Below are 18,209 nucleotides of genomic sequence, written 5' to 3'. Positions count from 1 at the left end.
CAATAAGCCAGGGTGGCCAGACCCTCCTTTGGGATAAATCATCAGCATAACGTGAGGATTTGGCTCAGAGTTTATGATTGCAACATCTTGCTCCTGGTTGAAGTGCAGGATGTTCTGTTGGTTGTTTACCTTTGCCTTGACCAATGCTGAGGAGAGCATAAAGGAGGGATGGGGTGGAAGGCAGGAACTCCTGGGACTCGCTTTGCTCAAAGAATGTCCGGTTCTGCTGCCCATGTGGCAATTGCTGTTACTCATCTTTTTCCTGCTTCATTTCTTCTTTTCTCTTAGTGCTTGGGAAGGCTGATCTCAGAAATGACCTCTCCATAATAGGCAAAATCCTAATGTTCTTGTCGATGCCCAGATGTTATGTTGATGGAAGAGCTCTGAGGGTGGTGGGAGAAGGGTAAGGAACAGCCAGATGGTGGGTGGGAATGAAAACAGGATGGCACAAAAGCAGAGAGATCTGACAATGCTTTTATTTTTGTTGTTGTTAGACAAAGACTAAGAAAGAAAATACGAGCTCAAGTGTGTCATGGAAAAGTGCTGGAGCTCCATCCTTCTCACTCAAGCCAAGCCAGTTTCTGGAGAACTCTGGATCTGCAAGTGAAAAACAGTCAAGGTGGACTCTTCCCTGTTCCCACCATAGACCTCTGTCAGCAGAGTGGAATTGCATCATCTGTGTGGACTTTCTGGGCAAGGTTGGCCACTAACTGTTGTTGAGGGTTTAAAAATGCAGAAAATTGTATCATTACAACATCCATGAATCTGCAGTTGCATTGTGCTTGGTTAAGGGTTCGCTTTGATCTTCCCAGAGAACCTAACCATAGCTAGCTGTTTAATAAGCAAGGAAAGGACTTCTCAAGTCTTCTGGCCCTTCCCCTGAACCACTACAGGAAAAACTACCTTTGCCATTGCAGTGAAAAGCTTTTTAATCTGCTTTTAAAGACTTCCCATGATGGGAGCTCCATAGCTTCTCCAGTCAGCCTATTCCAGTGCTTTCCTTTCACTAGAGGGTTTCCTTGAACATCTAACCTGAATCTTTCTTGCCAAAATTTAAGTCCATCCTCTTCACTATCATCTGTGGATGTGCCCAGTAAACTATTTTCTTGTTTGGATGCCTTTTAGGGACTGTGATTGTGTTGTTCCCTTGCTGGTGGCCCATTCTCTGAGCTCAGCAACCTCAGTTTTCTTAGTCCTCTCCCATAGGCTGTATTTCCAGGTTGTCTGGTCATTCTTCTCTTTGGCTTTTGCACTCTCTCCAACTGCTCCATATCCTTCTTGAAGTTGAAGGCGCAAAGCGGTTTGGTGGAACAGCTGAGGCCACGCTGATACTGCACACAGCTGATGCATTTGGTTGTGTATTCTACAGGAAATATTGCATATTCACTCTTTTGGAAACAGCCTGCAATTATAGATGCCTGTTCACTATAATCTTTTCACAAGGCACATTTGCAGGTGCGTATTAGTGCTTACTCCTTTCATTTATGATACTTGTCCATGTTGAACGTAATCCATTTTTATTTCTATTGTAAAGATCATGTTAAACTTCAGTCCTGTTCTCTGATATGTTTGCAATGGCTTCCACATTCCCATCATCTGCAAAACTAAATGTGCCCTTTCTGTTTTATCATCCCTGATTTTAGGGAAAACACTGAACAGAATTGGATCTGAGACTTCCCTGCAGATCTCTGGTGAATCAACTTGATAATGCGTTGTTGGTGTTCACCTTCTGGGTGCGGCTGGATACCCAGGTACCTGGCAATGGGCAGCCACTTTGGCATCCATGCTGAAGAATCACTCAAACTTTCTGAAATCGATAGGTCTGAAAGTGGCTGAGTACCCTCGTTTTTTAAAATCTAAATCTGACCAGATCTGAGGACTTTTTATGTCTGAAAAATTCTGTTTGTAGCCAGTTCAGAATGGGAGTTACTAAAACCCCTTGAGGGCAAAAAACATTGCCACCTTTGGGAACTGGAAACAACCTGAGAGCCACAGTCTCATGAGATTTCCAGCTCATACAAACTAGTTTCTGTGTGGGTAGGAAGCATTGCGGTAAAGGGATCTGAAGATGAGAAGGGGCAGAAAACTTTTGAACGTGAAGTGTGAACAGAAGCTCAGTGAAGTCAATGGAAACTCTCTGACTGGTACCTCATGGTCGTGTGGAGGGCTGTTAAAAAAGAAGAGCACAGAAAGATAAAGTATACTGTTGAACCAAAAAGATTGTTAAGATAGGAGAGGAAAATAATTTCGGTAGAAACTCTGAGGGCTGTGGAAAGATATCCTTCCAAAGGCTACTTGGAAATGTTTAAAGAAAGCCCTTTCCAGTTAAGTAATGATGGTAACACAGGACCTGAAAGAGAGAAAGGAGGTGGAACAGAATAAAACCAAAACAGAAATACAACAAATGTAGAAAAAATGAACCAAACAAACTGCTAGCTTTCTGAAACTCCAGGTGGTATGTACCACCCTTGCCACATTTTAGGGTTTCTTCTTTGAAATTTTACTTTCTCCTGTCTGGGTAGTGAGCACATCTCCTTTTGTTGCGGGGAAAACTGCCCAGCTGCCTTCAGTGCAGGAGCAGCAGCTCCAGCAGCAGCAGCAGGGATGATGGAGCTGTGGGTCTGTGTGTCTTTGGGACCCAACGCCACGCAGCGTCTTTCCTGTTCTCCTCTTTGCTTGTGTATTTTGCTCCTGTTCAAATAAAGGTGCTGTGATGTTGCTGGTTGGATGCAGCATTTTTCTCAAACAGATAAATACTCTGCCTCCTGTCTTGACATGCTAATTGCTATTAAAAGCAGTGATGTCAGTGCCTTTTGTGGGCCTGCATGTGTACAAGTGTCTATATAAAAGTCCGGGGGCAGAGTTTGTCTATGCCATAACATTTTATCAGCAGCAGGGTAGCAACTGGAGGAGAATTGGTCCCTGGCTGCTGTTTGGTTTCTAGAGCCTGTAGACTGCCTGCTTGTTATAATAATGAGAAATGCAAGTAAGTGGCATTGCATCAGCACTTGCAGTCCCACTTTCTATTGCTGTCATCAAAGGGTTTAGGAAAGTTTGCATTCAGAGGAGTTTTTTTTACAATGCGCATATGCATTTGCACAATACTGTCTGGGAAATCCTGTACTGTAGAGAGCAACTTACGGGTAAGGCATGATTTGGGTCTGGGTACTCGGTTCAGTGGTCATGGCCACGACCAAGTGAGAATCAGGATTGAAAGGAGAAAATCGAGGTAAGTTCAGGTGGCCCAAGAAAGAAGTGTGGCTGGGAGCTGGATCATAGCCAGAAAGCTAAAAAAGTGAAATTGTACCACCCTGGTGTATGAAGCTGATGTGGATTTTAACCAGAAAACTGGAATAATCCCTGAGTCCCAAAAACCACTTAGAACACACACACTTGGAGTATTGTAGATGATTTGAACACACGCTTTGCAGATGATTCTCATTCATTTCTGCCTTTTTTTTTTGGTTTGGGGAAGCTGAAGCTTTGTATGAGCTAAAAATAGCAGTACTTACAACCACTTGGATACTTACATTGTGTGGCAGGAACAGAATTATTGCTCTGAGCCTGGATTTCTAGCTACTGAAGAGTTAGTGTTGAAATCTGAAGGCAAAATTCCGTGGTGATTTCCTAGTGTTGGATGTCATGCAGTGCTTTCAAGTTTACCAGCCACACAATAGGTGGGATAAAACTGATACTGATAAAATTAGCACGAAATGCTATAGAGAATCCTGAAATGGCATCAATAGGAGCCCCAGGAACACATAAATGGGTTATGAGCGGCCTCTGTTGTGGTCAAAAATAAAATATTTATACAACACAGACCCTGAAAGTGAAAAATCAAAGAAACATTTGGTGGGAGCGAGAAATTCATCAACTGAAAAGTGACATTTGCAACCCAAGAATTATCTTTTGCTCTTAAGAGCAAGGATTTTCTTTATTATCCCTTTATGAATCCTTTTGCTTTATTTTTCTCCTATTAAGAGCAAGGATTTTATTTCTTTATTAATCTTTTTGCTTTCTTTCCCTCCTTTTTACCTCCCTCCAGCCTAGAATAAAATGAAGTGAGGGATTGTCACAAAATCTGTGCAGCTTTTATAGCTCACATGAAGTTTGAAGATATGAGCAGGAGATACTGAGCTAGCCTCATCTCAGTGCCAACTTTCACTTCTAGTGAACGCTCCAAATTCGCGTAAGATGAAACATACCTGTATGCTATACTAAAGGATCTGACCTTGTTACTTGTGCACCTAGCTGTATGTTAGATTTTATATCCTGTACTTGGAGGCTATTTTAGACATCCAAAAAGTACTGAGGATTCCGAGCAGTGCCCCAAACCTCCAGGAACACTTGGGTTAAGGAGCTGATAAACTCCCCGTACCACAGCAATGTCACTGCACCAGGCACCGGGGGGCATTTTAGCATTGTCACTGGGCTTTGCTTATCACTAGATTTTAGTTTTTTTACTTTTTAAATTTTATTTTTATTTTTTATTTACCCACTGATAAGTTGCTGACTTTTGTCTTTTAGATCACATACCCTTTTTGGGGCAGTTCTCCAGGAATATCTTTTTTTTTTTTCCTTTCCCAAACTCACTGCCATCCAGCCCTTCCTGCACCTGGGCACCTGGGGGAAGTTTGTTGGAGAATGGCGTGATAAATTTGGAAAAGCCTTCAGCCTATTAATTGATGCCTGGTTCACATTCTGGTTTTACAGACAGGTTTTATTATCAAAATTGTACATTTTAATCCTTTGTTACAAGGACTAAGAAACCATCAACTATAGTTAAAATGGAACTCTATTGGCTGTCAGGGGAGGAGAAGGCTCTTGAAGCCATCGGATTTCTTTAAGAGAGCAAAGTTAGTCAGTCATCATCTGGATATTATTGGATTTATTTATTTCACTTCATTAATTTTTAAAGTTTGCTTGCAAAGAAATATATATCCTCTTTGGAATTGCGTAAGTATTGGGATGAATATTTAACACATGATTCCCAGAGACATGGGGTTTTGAAACACACAATGTTGTAGCTATTACAAATTAATGAATGTTCTCTTAAATATTTCTGTTTTATATCTTTGCTTCCTTAAAGCCTTGCCAGTATATGGGAAAAGCAAGTTTAATAAAAATAAGCAAATTGCTTTTCAGTTTGCTAGAAGTGATTGATTTCTGCAGACACTTGAATGGCTCTTCCAGCAGTGCTGGGAACCCAGCGCATGGATCTCATGGGCTTCTGAATCAGGTCCTGTGGTCTGAACTGAATCTTGTGTGCGTAGTCACAGTCCTGCTGAACTCTCCAGAGCTTTAGTGATCCCTGCTAGCCGATGATACAGTCTCTCTTCCCCCAAAATGTGTACTTGGTTCATTGTAAACTGAGGCATTAGGTGTGTTAGAGGAGCATCATCACTGCAGGCTTAACCTGATCAGTTCTGGGATCTGGGGCAAACCCCACCTGTCCTCTGGGCTGACAGGGACGTGATCCCCAAAGCCATGGGGACAAGCGATGACAATGTCCAGCCAAACTACGGGTAAAAACATCTAACCTGACTGTGGCTGTTGGTTTCATGGTATATAAGCTGAGTTCTGTATTCAAGCATCTTGCAGCAGCAACGGCTATTGCTGGTTACTGGCAACGAGCCTGGGGCTGGGTCACAGCAGCAGCACGGTAATAACAGATGGGGAGAGGCAAAAAAAGAAAGAAACGGACTGGGTGTGTGTGGTTTGTGATCTGGTATCTGTTTTCCCCAGGTTTGGAAAATGTTTGACTTTTCCCATCTAGAATTCATTGGAGAATGATCCCGACTTTGCTGAATATTCCTTTGGTAGCAGTGAGAAAGGGGGGATGGCCAAGGGGGAGCAGCACTGCTCCGGGAGGTCCAGCCCTCACCGAAGGTCCCATGTGGGACCCTGGTTATTGCACCTATTATAAACCCACATTTCTCAAATTTTAGCTTGCTGCTTTAGTTCTGCTTGAGGTCTTTCATGTTGCAATTGCCTCGGTAGTTCAGAAATTATTTTTCTGCTAAAAAAAAAAAAAAAATGTTAAATGCCAAAGAAATATTTGAATCAAAGATAGTTATTTCACTTGGATGTGTTTGGTTGTTTAGTGCGGGCCAAAGCTGGGCCCAGAAGCCCACAGTGCTGTGCCGTGTACCGGCAGTGCTGGATGCGCTGTGATCAGCTGTAATGCACGGAAAGCAGAGCAAAAATTATTACTGAAGAAGCAAAAGAAATACAGAGTTCAGTACACTCAAATGGAGAACTTTAAAAGTTTCCATTGTTTACTTATCTAATTAAGAATCTATCTCCATATAGGCACCCAAACGGCAGGTACACATATATCTAGATGTCTATCTTTGTTCCACTGTACGTTTGCCTGCAGGTCTCTATAGATAGAAACATAAAATGGCATGTATATCCTGCTGGCTTTTGAAACTTACAGAAAATTACCAACAGTTTCTTTTCTCTAGTTTGCTCAAATGCTTGTGGTTATATATTCTGAAAGTATAGAATTAAAAAAAAAAAAGAAAAAGAGAAAAAGACAAAAATATTTAGACACTTTGAAAAGCAGTTGCTTTGTTAAAAATGCTTTTTTTTCTTCTTCTTCTTAACAAGCCAACACGCTATTTTGATTCTCAGCCTCTGTGTGTCCTATTTGATAATGTAAAATCGGGTAATATTGCTGATAAATATTAATTCAGAGCTGGAGTCACGTACAGCGTGTGGCACCTGATGTCTGGAATTCCAGTGGGATTTACAGAGCAGGGCTGGATGGCGTGTTTGTTACCAGGAACGTCTGGATATAATAAATGAAGCTTTTGCTCAGAGCACTCAGAGCCCTATTGCATCTTACTAACTGTCTCAAAATCCAAACTAAAAGGAGAAGTTGAAAAGAAAAAAATTTAAATAAGATCAAGAGGACTATTCCTTGTAATTATTTTATTCCAATAAGAATCAAAACATTTGGTAGCAGCACTTAAGCATGAAGAGTTAATTAAAAAGGGAAAATGCCTTAATGAAATTGTAACAAATTAATGTAATGAACAGAAATAATATTTAATAATTGAATTAATCTGGCTTTCTTATCTCTTGCTTAAATTTGATTATCTTCTTGATTGTCCATTATTATTCAAAATCTACAAAGAGTATGAGCACACCTGGCCTTATTATTTGCTAAAACAAGACAGCAACAACCGGGACAGCACTTTGAATGTCACAATTCACAGCAATACTTGAAGACAAAGGAACACGGATCTGTTATGTGCTATTTTAAGCAGTTTCACTTTGAAAGTTATTAAAAAATTTGCTATAGATTAGTATTCAGTTAAACCCTTCACTCTGGTAAGTTTATGATGCTGTAGTGCTGTACATGAGCAGCCAGTGCCCCTGTTTTTAAATTTTTTTCCACTGCTGTGTCATGTAATACTGAATTAATTCAATATTATTTTTAGTTATGAATCTACTGGGTTTTCTTATTCTTGATATCATTAGGTTTTACTTTATGCATTTTTAGATTATACAAGTCCATTTCTAATGACATTGGTATGAATTACTACAAAAAAGTTAATGGCTTAATCCTGATATCCTCAAATAAGTGGTGACTGGGCAATGATTTCAGTGACACGAGGATTCCTCCAGCTTTCTCTTGTGATTTATAGCCCTGAGTCAGGAAAGCTCTTAAGCACAGGTACTAAGTTAACTACTTACTTAGGTCCCAGTCATTTCAGGGGGATTTCGGTATCAGACCATTGGGAACATATTGTTAATACTGCATTTGTGTCAGCTGCACTGCAACCACCAGCTAAATCCAGCTGGCAAAATCCATCCAGACCTGTGAGGAAAAAAACACTTCACTAAATTTACAAAAATTAGTATAGAAAATAATGAATCTGAAAGGGTTCTAGCGCAGAAATGAAAACAAACACAATACCTAATATTTTAAGGGGGTAATTATTTGCTGAGTTTCTGTTCCTCCAGCCGTGTGCTCTGAGGGGCTGAGCTGTGCATCAGCTGTCTGGGGAACCTGCAGCTTTTTTCCTGCTTCGAACTTGCTAGTTATTACAAGTAGCTGAAGAAAGGCTTTTGCAAGCTAAGTGAATTTATGACTAGCCCAGATCGGAAATCCTAACTGTTATTCAGCTGCCACTGGCTAGCCCTCTTGTAGGGAATTGTTCTGTTCCTTGATTGAATGGTTTTAATTTTCACTTTACTTCCATGTGTATTACAGCCTGCAAAATGAAAACTTGCTTTCCGTGAGCGTTCACTATAGCAGAGGAGACTCACACATCAGTTGGAAAAATTAAAATAAACCCCAAATCCATGAGTGCAGGCAGAATCAAACAGTAACAGATCTGTACAGCGTTGCCTTTGGTGAGTCTCCGTAGCTGTGACCCATTCCTGCGCCTGAGTCTGCAGCCTGTAAGGAGGCAAAGCCTTCAGCTCTGAGGGGCCACGAGTGTTTTGAGAGGAGCTCACTGCCGCTGTCTCATCAGCTGCAGGTTTGAGGTTAGTGATGTGCAAGTAGCTCTAAAATTGATGGTTTGGAAGGTCTGACCCTGTGTGGTGCTGAGCACTGTCCCCCATCAGCTGGGGACCCCCGTCACTGCGCAGGGCACAGCCCAGAGGAGAAGTTCCGATAAACTCCTGGTGGTATCTTGGCATGGTGGTTTCATGGTAATGGATCAAGGTGTCGATGCTCTCCAAGAAGAGTGTTGCTCCTGGAGGACTGTCCCCTTTCATCGGGTGGGCATGCAGACCTGCCTCTGGTTTTGGTGGAAGCTCCTCGTGTGGACTCAGTTTGGGCTGTGAGAGCGCTGATGGTGTGAATTTGGGACCCGCAGCTTTGAGGAGAGCTCAGATGGATGGATGAGCTGAAGCCGCTGTAGGGAATTCACTTACTGAATTGCACCATGGAGCTGTGAACTAGCTGTATCTCCTGACATGACTCGGGGGTAGCAGAGCTCGGGGAGGCCTTTTAATAGAGTTTTGAAAAAGATGTTTTGCAATAGAGTGTAAAGAAAATTGAGGCTTAGTTTTGTGTATACAAAGGCCCCGTGATGCAACGTTGGGGTGGTCGAAAGGAGAAGGCATCATAAGCATGTGAGTGCAGATTGGGTGCCGGAGTTGGAGATGTGCTGGTCACAAGGAAGGGACCAAGCAGGGCCCTTGGAGCCCTTTATTTATATATCTACAGGGCGAGTGCCAGCAGGACGGGGCCAGGCCCCTTCCAGTGGTGCCCAGCGACAGGACAAGGGGCAACGGGCACAAACCGCATCACGAGAAGTTCCAGCTCCACGTGAGGAAGAACTGCCCTGCCCTGCGGGTGACGGAGCCCTGGCACGGGCTGCCCAGCGAGGCTGGGGGGTCTCCTTCTCTGGAGACATTCAAACCCGCCTGGACGTGGTGGGTCCTGCTCTAGGAGAGCTGCTGCAGCGGGGGGTGGGGGGTGGGGTGAGCTCCAGCGGCCCCTGGCCGCCCTGGCCCCGCTGTGACTCTGTGATTCACATCGCACCGGGAGACCTGGGCTGGAGGGTGAGTCGCTGGTCTGGGGGCGGCTGAGCTCCTCGCACGGTGTCTGACAAACCGCTTAGACATTGTCCACAGGTTTGTAGGGGCTGATCTTTGAGATGGGAGGAAGCAGCGCGCTGTTGGCTGGCCGGCTGTGCTGCCAGGGAAAGAGGCTTCCAGCTGGGATTTTGGTCAACTGCTTTGGCAGAGCACTTTGGGAAGCCTCTTACAAACGGTGCAGCTCTCACCAGCACCTCTTAGAGCTGGGCGGGGTGTCGCCGTCTGGCCCTGTCCCCTCGGCTCGCTGAGGGGTCTGCCGGCAGGGTTCCCATCCCGGTCTGTCTGCTCTCCCTCCTGCTGCAGAACGGTCTGCACCGCTCGTGCGGGACCCATCCTGGCTCTCCTTGCTGCAGGTTTCCCTGTCGGGCTGTGCAGCTCAGAGGAGATGCAGGCAGCTGTGCCGACATGACCCCCCACCCGCCCGGCAGCATCACCGCAGGGGAGAGCACGGCACGCAGCCGGCGCAAACCAGGGTGTCTTAAGCCATTTTCTCCAGCATCTAGTTTCCTTTGCAATTGTTTGGGTAGTTCTGTTAGTGAAAATCATAACGAAGGAAAGTTTTAATCTGAGCAGTCAAAAAAAAAAAAAAAAAAAAAAGAAACAAGAATGATCTGGAAAAAAATCCCCCAAACTCCTTTCGCCTGCCGCAGAGTGAGAAATGGAAATAAAGGTGGCCACTGCCTGTACTCGACAACGCTGCGACATGTGATATTTTCGGAGGTATCTCGGGAGCATCTACCACATTTTACAGCATGTGAGGCATATCATCTGGAGCCGTTTTGATCTCCTGTAACCTGTTCACAAATGCATGTATTTCATAACAGGTCCTGCGCCCCGATAAAGATCTCTGAGTTTCTTCTGCGCGGTATCTGCAAACAATTCAAAGCTGTTCCACACAAACAAATGTGAGAACCCCCTGACCACAGACTGCCTTTAGAGCAGACCAAGATTTGATGTTACTCATATCTTCCAGTACCTGTCAGAGTTCAAACAGGAAACCTGGTTTTTCCTCTCATGTCAACAACTTTTTTTTTCTTTTTTCTTTTCTTTTCTTTTTTTTTCTGAACAGGCGTTCGGCAGCAGGCTCGCACTCGAGCAGTGGAAGTCCTGTATTTCTTCAGGACAAACAAGTACTTGCTCTGGTACGTCATTGCTGACATTAACAAGAGCTGAATATGTGGTTTTCAGTGATCCTGTGGGTGCTTCTATAGAAACGGACATACTGGCTTTGAACAATCACACAAAAAAGAAATTCATTCATACAGGATATAGGTAACGTGCAGCCAAGGGCTTGCCACAGAGAGTGCTTTGCTTGGGAAACGTCAGAAAAAAGCTGGGTACTCTTTCTCCTGGTACCGCTATATTTTATGCTTACACAGTAACACTTTATCACTTCAGCCTGTTTGTCATTTATATGATATCCTGCTTGCCAGTGCCCCAGTGGTGTCACATGAAATGTTTAAACAGAATAAATATTCATATTTACCAATAAGGAAGTCTCATCTGAGCGTCTCAACTATTAATTAATTAAGATGTCCCCCCCAAAACCACAAAAAACTCTCTTGCCCAGGTCAAAGATTTGGCCGTAGCCACTGCTGTATGTTTTGGCACTGCTGGGAATAGAAATTAGGAATTATAGCTGACGGGCATCTCCCTTAAGCAGTGCTCATTACTTACCTTTCGTAACGCTGATCAATAAATGTAGTCAAACTGAAACTCTCAACACTTCCCAGTCCAGACTTGGAAATGCTTTAGTAACGTTGAACTTAATCTCCCCATGAAAGTGGGAAGTGGAAGTTTATAATGGAGATTAATCCTTGATGTGGACCAATGTTTGTGACAGAAAACACTGACTCTGTCAAGGAATGGGCTGGTCACGAGGATTGTTTTTCCCTGTTTGATTTATGCTTGACAGATGTAAAAACCGTCTCAAATGCAGCTGCGTTAAGAAAAGAACACACAGGCATTTCCATGACTTTCATCTTGCTTTGTATTTATGTCATTATAAAACACGCTTTTGTGGCATGCATAATCAAGGGGCAGAACATCTGGTAAAGTCTTGTTACAGCAAAATGTTCATAAAGTTAAATATGATAGTCGTCTTTTTTTATTATTATTTTTTATAAAAACAACAAGCAGCTGGATAATATTACGATGACTAATAATACCGACTGTGAGTGATACATGCTGAAATGATGGTACAGACTCACAAGATGGAGAGGCAGAGAAGGTCATGGAACCTCTTGGTCCTGAGCGGGGCAGGGGAGCGTGTGACGGCCGGTATGGCGGGGCTGCCCCGCAGGACACCGGCTAAAATGGCCTTTGTGAACCACCAGCCACCTGCAGAACCACACTGGCCATTCCAGTAATAGGCTTTGTTTGCTCTTTATTTCTCTGTTTTCAGCAGGTTTCTGCCCAAATGATTAATTTTGATTTTTTTTTTTTTTTTTTTTTTCATTTTTCCCAGTAGCCATTTATGGTAACCAAGCTCTTCACCTAAGACCTGACATATCAAGGCTCCCAGAAAATGGCATTGCTGTGCTGTTTGTGTAGCCCGGTGCTGGTGTTCAACGTGCTCCTGTTGATCAGCTGCAGACCTGGGAAGACCTTCACCTCTTGCTCCCTCAGCCCATCTCTGCCTTAAATGCCTGTAGACCAGTAGCAAGAGGAAAGGAATTAATTGCATTCAATAAAAGAAATATTTCCTTTCAAACTTTCTTTCTAACTCTTAATATTTCACAAAACTTCAGTGGAAAAAAATAATCAATTCCAGGTATGGACTACTTATAAGCCTGATTCAGAAAAGAAACATGTACATAGTGTACATGGCTAAAGTCAAGTACGTGCTGTTATGTCCTGCTGAATGAATAAGTACCTGTGGGTCAGATCAGCAGCTCGTATCAGGAATGAGTATTAAACCATTGACAAGGTCTTAATTATTTGCCTTCTGCTTTATGAAACATCTGTACGTGTCCACTCGTTATCCATAGGATCTTCACCTACTGACCGCGATTCCCCGGGCACTGAGCCTGACTGAGGATGCTGGTGCATGAACGTGGGTCCTGTAGATGTGGCTGGCGGGGCTTCCCTGGCCGCAGGGTGACGTTACAGGGTGGCAGGAGCTGGGCTGACTCGGGGCTGGCGTCATCTGGGTGCTGATTAAATGGGTTAGTCCTTGGTGCTCACGTTCCCCCAAGGCAATGCCTGCTCCATGTGCACCACTGCATTCAGAGGTGTGTTCATGAAAGTGCTGCTGATCTCCGCTTAGTCAGGGGTGTGATGAGCTGCAATTAGGTAAGTATAACTAATTATAGTCAACTACTGTTTTAAGGCAAACTGGGCTTTACTCAGTAATTGTAGGTATTACTGTTACCAGTACGCATACAGTGGTGTGTGTTTTACAGTTATGAAAGCTTCCCAGTAATTGAATGATAGATTATTGCTACCAGCCTGTGTATGTGGAAGAAAACAGAAAATTCTGTTGCTTTTTCATGGATTCTGTTACAAACAGGAAACTTAATCACCCCATAATACTTAGGAAACAAATGGGTTCACCTTGCTGGTGATTCACACGTGCATTAGGAACATATGCTTGTGCAACCCAGCATCCATAGCAGTTGTGATGAACATTTGGATTTATGGAGGGTTTTAAACTGATGAAACAGGCCTATGGAGAAAGTAGCATCACACCCCAGAGAGCGGTGTAGCTTACCGACCCACTGCAGCGTGCGGTGGGTGTGCCACCAAACTCAGCTCCCACCAGCACGGCCAAGCCTTGGGAATTCGGTTGTTACAAAAACTCACTGTTTGTAACAACGCTTCAGGCTTTCCCCCGGGTCATTACACGGTTACCTTGCCAGGGCCCAGCGTACCACCCTGCCTGGGCAGTGGTCTTACTGGTGAGCCCCAGCAGGTCCGACATGGGTGGTTGTCTCAGGTCCCCTCCCCGTTAGCACAGCCAGAGCCGCAGCCGGCTCAGCTGTGTCCTGGTGCTGAGTTCGCCAGAGAAGGAGCTAACTTGGTACCACAACCTCATTTATGTTGGCAATTCTTTTGGACTTAAGCTGGATTTTACCTGTTTGAAATGGAAAACTCTATACCAATACCCTTTTTGTTCAAGCTACCTGTAGTATTTTACAGAGGGCGAAGAGACCAGCTGTTTGAATTAAATCACATGTTTTCCAGATTCTGCTCAAGAGTGATAACCAAGAGCCTTTGCTTAGTTTCTCAGACTCCACAGGGTGACAAAAAGTGATTTTCCGGGGACCCTGAAGCCCCCGAGGGAGCTCAGAGAGGGACCTGGGCTGGTGCTTGCATGGCACCTGCCCCGTGCTGCGTGGCTGCGTTGGATGCGCTCCTGGGAGGCTGCAGGGCTGCTGCCCGGCTTCGCGGCCGTAACCTGGGTTCAAGACGTGCGGTGGGGGAGCAGGTGGCCCTGCCTTCCCTTCCAGCTCCCAGGTGTTCTCCTGTGCAGCTCCAGCCACTGCTGGCCAGGCTGTCTGCGACATGCAGGGGTCTCCCTGGAGCAGGACGAGCATCCCTTGCTGCTGTGCCAGGCGCCGTGGGGGCTAATACCCACCCTGGCCGCCACACTCCGCTGGGGCCAGTGGCAGTCTGCTGAAAAACAAAGGGTTCCTTAATAGTCGAGATAGGAAGATAAGGCACTGCCGTGCTATTTAAAGCACGGTATTTATGCCTGAACAAAGTTACTCCAACTTTGGAGCAGGGTGTTTGCCCGGAAAGCCAGTATTTACATTCCACCCCAGGGACTGAAGCGCCCTTGCACGCTTTCATGTATCTCCTTTCTTCAAAGTCATATGCCTTACCTACAGCTGCGTTACTGCCTACAATTACAGCGTACACCTCCCATCAATCGTTTTGTAGCTTTTCTTGATAAACGGTGGTGGCATGCAGGGAGGCAGACGTAAGCTGAGTCTGTACCTCATTACCCCACTCAAATGAAACGCTGTGCGCTTTGGGCCAGCCCCGTGAGTTGGGAAGATGGTGTGCTTTACAGATGGGGAGCAGAGACAAAGAGCGGGTGAGCGCCTTGCCCAGGATCCCACGGGACGCTGGCAGCAGCGAGCTGTATTTCTGTCTAGTGCCCTAACCACTGAACCATCCTGTCTCCTGCTTTCGGGCAAGAGAGTCTGAAAATGCCATTGATTAGAAAGCGCTGGTGAAGAAAGGGAGGGCTGACTAGACTGTACTGGGAGACATGCAAAAATAAACAGACAATAACAGCGTGGTGTAAATTAGCTTTGTGAAGCTTCTTTCTGCTTTAATAATCTAAGACGCTATTCAGAACACACAGGCAAGGAGATGCCTGTTTTAAAAAATAAAAACCCCACACAAGATATGATTTTAACCAGATAAAAATCCCTTTAATTAGTCTGAAATTTTTGCTTATGTTTTATAACAACGTATTTCCATATGTGTGCCAGAAAGTCGGGGAAACATGGAAATCATTGACAGTTTGCAGTGCTCACTGCCGGGATACAGCAGTTTATTTCAATGAGACCTAGATAAATTCTGTGCTTGTAGAAAGCATTTGTTTGGTGGTCCCTTTCCTTTGCTTTGTCATCTTCCACCGCACATCTGTTTTGAGATGGAATAACCGAGCCCAGGCTTGAGAATCAGGTTGTTTATATGATGAAATATTCAAATGATTTTTGTTTTTCATAGGTCTGGAGAAGTAATTGTCACCTTGGAGGCACGGGTTACAATAACGAAGCCCTCTTGTTGTCACGGGTGAGCTTGGGCCACTATGGAAAGCAGTCTTCTCCAGACCAGAGAAGTTTGCACTCCATTGAACTGATGGGGCACAAGGCTTCTCCTGCGGCCGCCTAGCCCCAGGGTGGTCCTGGAGGGAGTTTTGGAGTCTACCATGGGTATTATTAGTTGCAATAAAAATCGCAAAACCTCTTCATTCATGCACGTCCCTGGGAGATGGGCACGAAAGGGTGATGGGGAGGCACGGGGCCCTCTCCTGCCCTGCCGAAGGTGTGGGGCACGGGAACAGCTTGGCCCCAGCTGCAGAGCTGGGTTCAGGGCAAACACGTACCGGGGAAGGGAACAATCTCGCATATTTTCCATTTAACTAACCACAGGCAGTTTGTTTTTAAGCACTTTGGTTACTGCACTGCGGTGGGAATGGGCTGCATGGCCACGCACCTCCCATGGCCGCCTCCCCGTCTGACACCCCAGCGCACGGCGGGCTCCGCGGCCGCGGCTCGGCCCTGCCGGGGGAACCACCTTGTGCCCGGCTCGTTGCGGGCCGCGCCGGGGAGCGGCAGGCGCTGAGTGCCTGCTCGCTCTTCCTGAAACCCTGCCTTTAATCTTGAAAGACTAAAGGTATTTTCCCCAAAGCTCTGGTTGCCTCCATGAGGTGTCTGCTTGGCCCCCGCTTGGCTGCTACCCCTGGGGACACCAGCTCCTTTCCACCCCAGTGTCTCCGCGAAGGGGGTGCAGCCTTGACCCCAAGCACTAATTCCCCACCTGTAAGTTGGGACGATGTTTTCCCTTCAGGTTTTGAAGCTGCTGTGAGGTTTGCGCCGACAGTTGGCAGGCTCAGGTGGCACCTCTAGCAACCAGACAATTTGCCAAGGTCTAGGAGCCGCAGAAGAGCGCAGAGAGAACGGGGGGCGATGGGGAGACCCTGCCCAGGGAACCACGGCTCGGGCTGCGTGCCTCTCGCCCTGCCTCCCCCCTCCCAGCCCCGCGGCCCACGGCGTGCCCCAGGCTGGGCCGAGCAGGGAACACAGGCAAAATATTATAGCAGAGAAACTCCCCACACCGACGTCCCATGATGGGAACACAAAACAATTTTCTTTTCTTTCTGGATTTCTTTGCTGTCTTTGTTTTCCAAGGTGAGAGTGGGTGGTTGTGTACATGAGCGGACTGGTTTTCACAAAAATCTCTGTACAACTGGGAAAAAGCCAGAGCGTCACTTTGCAGAAGAATATTTTTATTTGCACCTTCTAACATGGCATTTTTCCCACAGCCATGCTGCCCACAGCTTGGTCTGTGGTTCCACTAGAGGAATTGTCGGTAGCTGAGGACACCTCCACCCTCAGGGGCTCCCCCGGAGCACCCTCCATCCCTGTGCAGGGACCCACCCCTGCCAGATGTCCCCTCAGGAGAGCTCTGGGTCTCCCAGCTAATGCCAAGGAGGGCACCCCAGTGCTGAGGCTCCTGCTCTCAGGGTTTATGTGGTCTTGGAAGGGGTGAAACCTTGAGTTTGCAGTCACTTGCTGGCCTGGCTAAGAGGAGAGCTGTGCAAATAAATGCAACATATAGGAAAAGTGAAAAGTGTCAGAATTGGGTATTTCACACTCACTGTAAAACTGAAACCTGATTATTATTATTTTTTTAAAAAATATTCACTGGCTTTTTTTTTTTCCCCATTTAGAAATGAGTTATTTTCAAATAAAGAGATGAAGCTTTGTTTAGAAATGAGTAAAATTAGTCCTATCTTTAAGCAAAGGGGATTTGCAGTGGGAATATCTCGGTCTGCGCAGTGACACCCGTCTGTGTGCACCTCGGTGAGAACTCTGCTCAGCAAAACAGAAAACTGAAGCTGGGCAATGGCATTTGCAGCATCCCCCAAAAAGGATGGTGAAGATGCTTGGCAGATACACTTGCCAGCTGTTTGCCACATCACGGAAGATGTCCTTTTCTTTCTACACACTCTTAAATGGTGTTTTTGTAATTGTTTATCCTTTGGACAGCTGGGCAGCAGAGGTACTCCATCACTACAGGAATGCTATTCTGCTACTAGTGACTGAGCGTGGTTTGCACTAGTGGCCTGAGTGGTCGGGTTTGCTCAGGATTTGTGCCGATGCCGGGCTTGACAGCAGCTCTGCTCTGCAGTGTGTGACTGCGGAGCCCTGGCCTGCAGTGCCCACCTGATCCATGGCGCTGCTGCTTGGGGGAGACGAGGATGTTTCTGCTGGCTTAAGGAGAGCCAAACAAAGCCCGAAGTCAGATATTAATTACATGTTAATAGTCTTCTTATTTTTCAGAATTACCCACAGGTTTTTTATCTTTCCACCTTCGAAAGATTATTTATTTACCATACTTTTGCAAATCTCGTCACTGTTTCTGCAAGCTCTCTGTTCTTTCCAGCAGTTCCCCTCTTTCCATCACCGTTGTGGCATTATTTAACAGAATTAAAAAAAAGTGGATTTGCTGTCTGCTCAGCAGTAACGATGGTGATGGCTTCAGCCTTGCTCAGCGTTGCGCTGCAGCAAGCCGAGAGCTAGCACAAGTCTAATAAACAGCAGGTCACAACATGCATATAGATTTTTTAAGAATCTGGGTATTGTGGTTTGGTTTTTTTTTTTCAAGTTGGGCTCCTTCTCATGTTTTAGCGGGTGTTTTGGATGAAAGAGCTACAGTAACAAGATAACCAGCCAGATGTAAATGAGCCCTTAATTTCATTTGATCAGAGATGACAAAGATTATTAAATGCCAGGAAAAAGTTTCTCCGCTACTCATTGGAAAACTTACATTTTCTTGAAGGCATCATCTAGGTGATTAATACAGAATGAAAGACAAATCCAGGGTCTTACAGTGTCACGCTGGTAGGTGAAATAGGTGAGCGAACCTGTTCGTTTTCGCACAACTCTGACTTCCAGGAGGTG

The 18,209-nt window shown here is 45.3% G+C and overlaps 1 long non-coding RNA gene across 1 annotated transcript; it reads left to right on the top strand.

The window, feature by feature from the left end:
* Window positions 1–499: 499 nt before the first annotated feature.
* Window positions 500–12,232, top strand: LOC121093217. The gene is made up of 4 exons (XR_005829531.1): window positions 500–698; window positions 1,644–1,751; window positions 10,634–10,706; window positions 12,035–12,232. It is a non-coding gene; the product is annotated as an uncharacterized LOC121093217 (long non-coding RNA).
* Window positions 12,233–18,209: the final 5,977 nt, after the last annotated feature.

This window comes from Falco naumanni, chromosome 8, assembly GCF_017639655.2.
Source record: "Falco naumanni isolate bFalNau1 chromosome 8, bFalNau1.pat, whole genome shotgun sequence".
NCBI classification, from domain to species: domain Eukaryota; kingdom Metazoa; phylum Chordata; class Aves; order Falconiformes; family Falconidae; genus Falco; species Falco naumanni.
The sequence above is the reverse complement of the archived record's forward strand: the minus strand, read 5'-3'. Positions and strand labels throughout refer to the sequence as shown.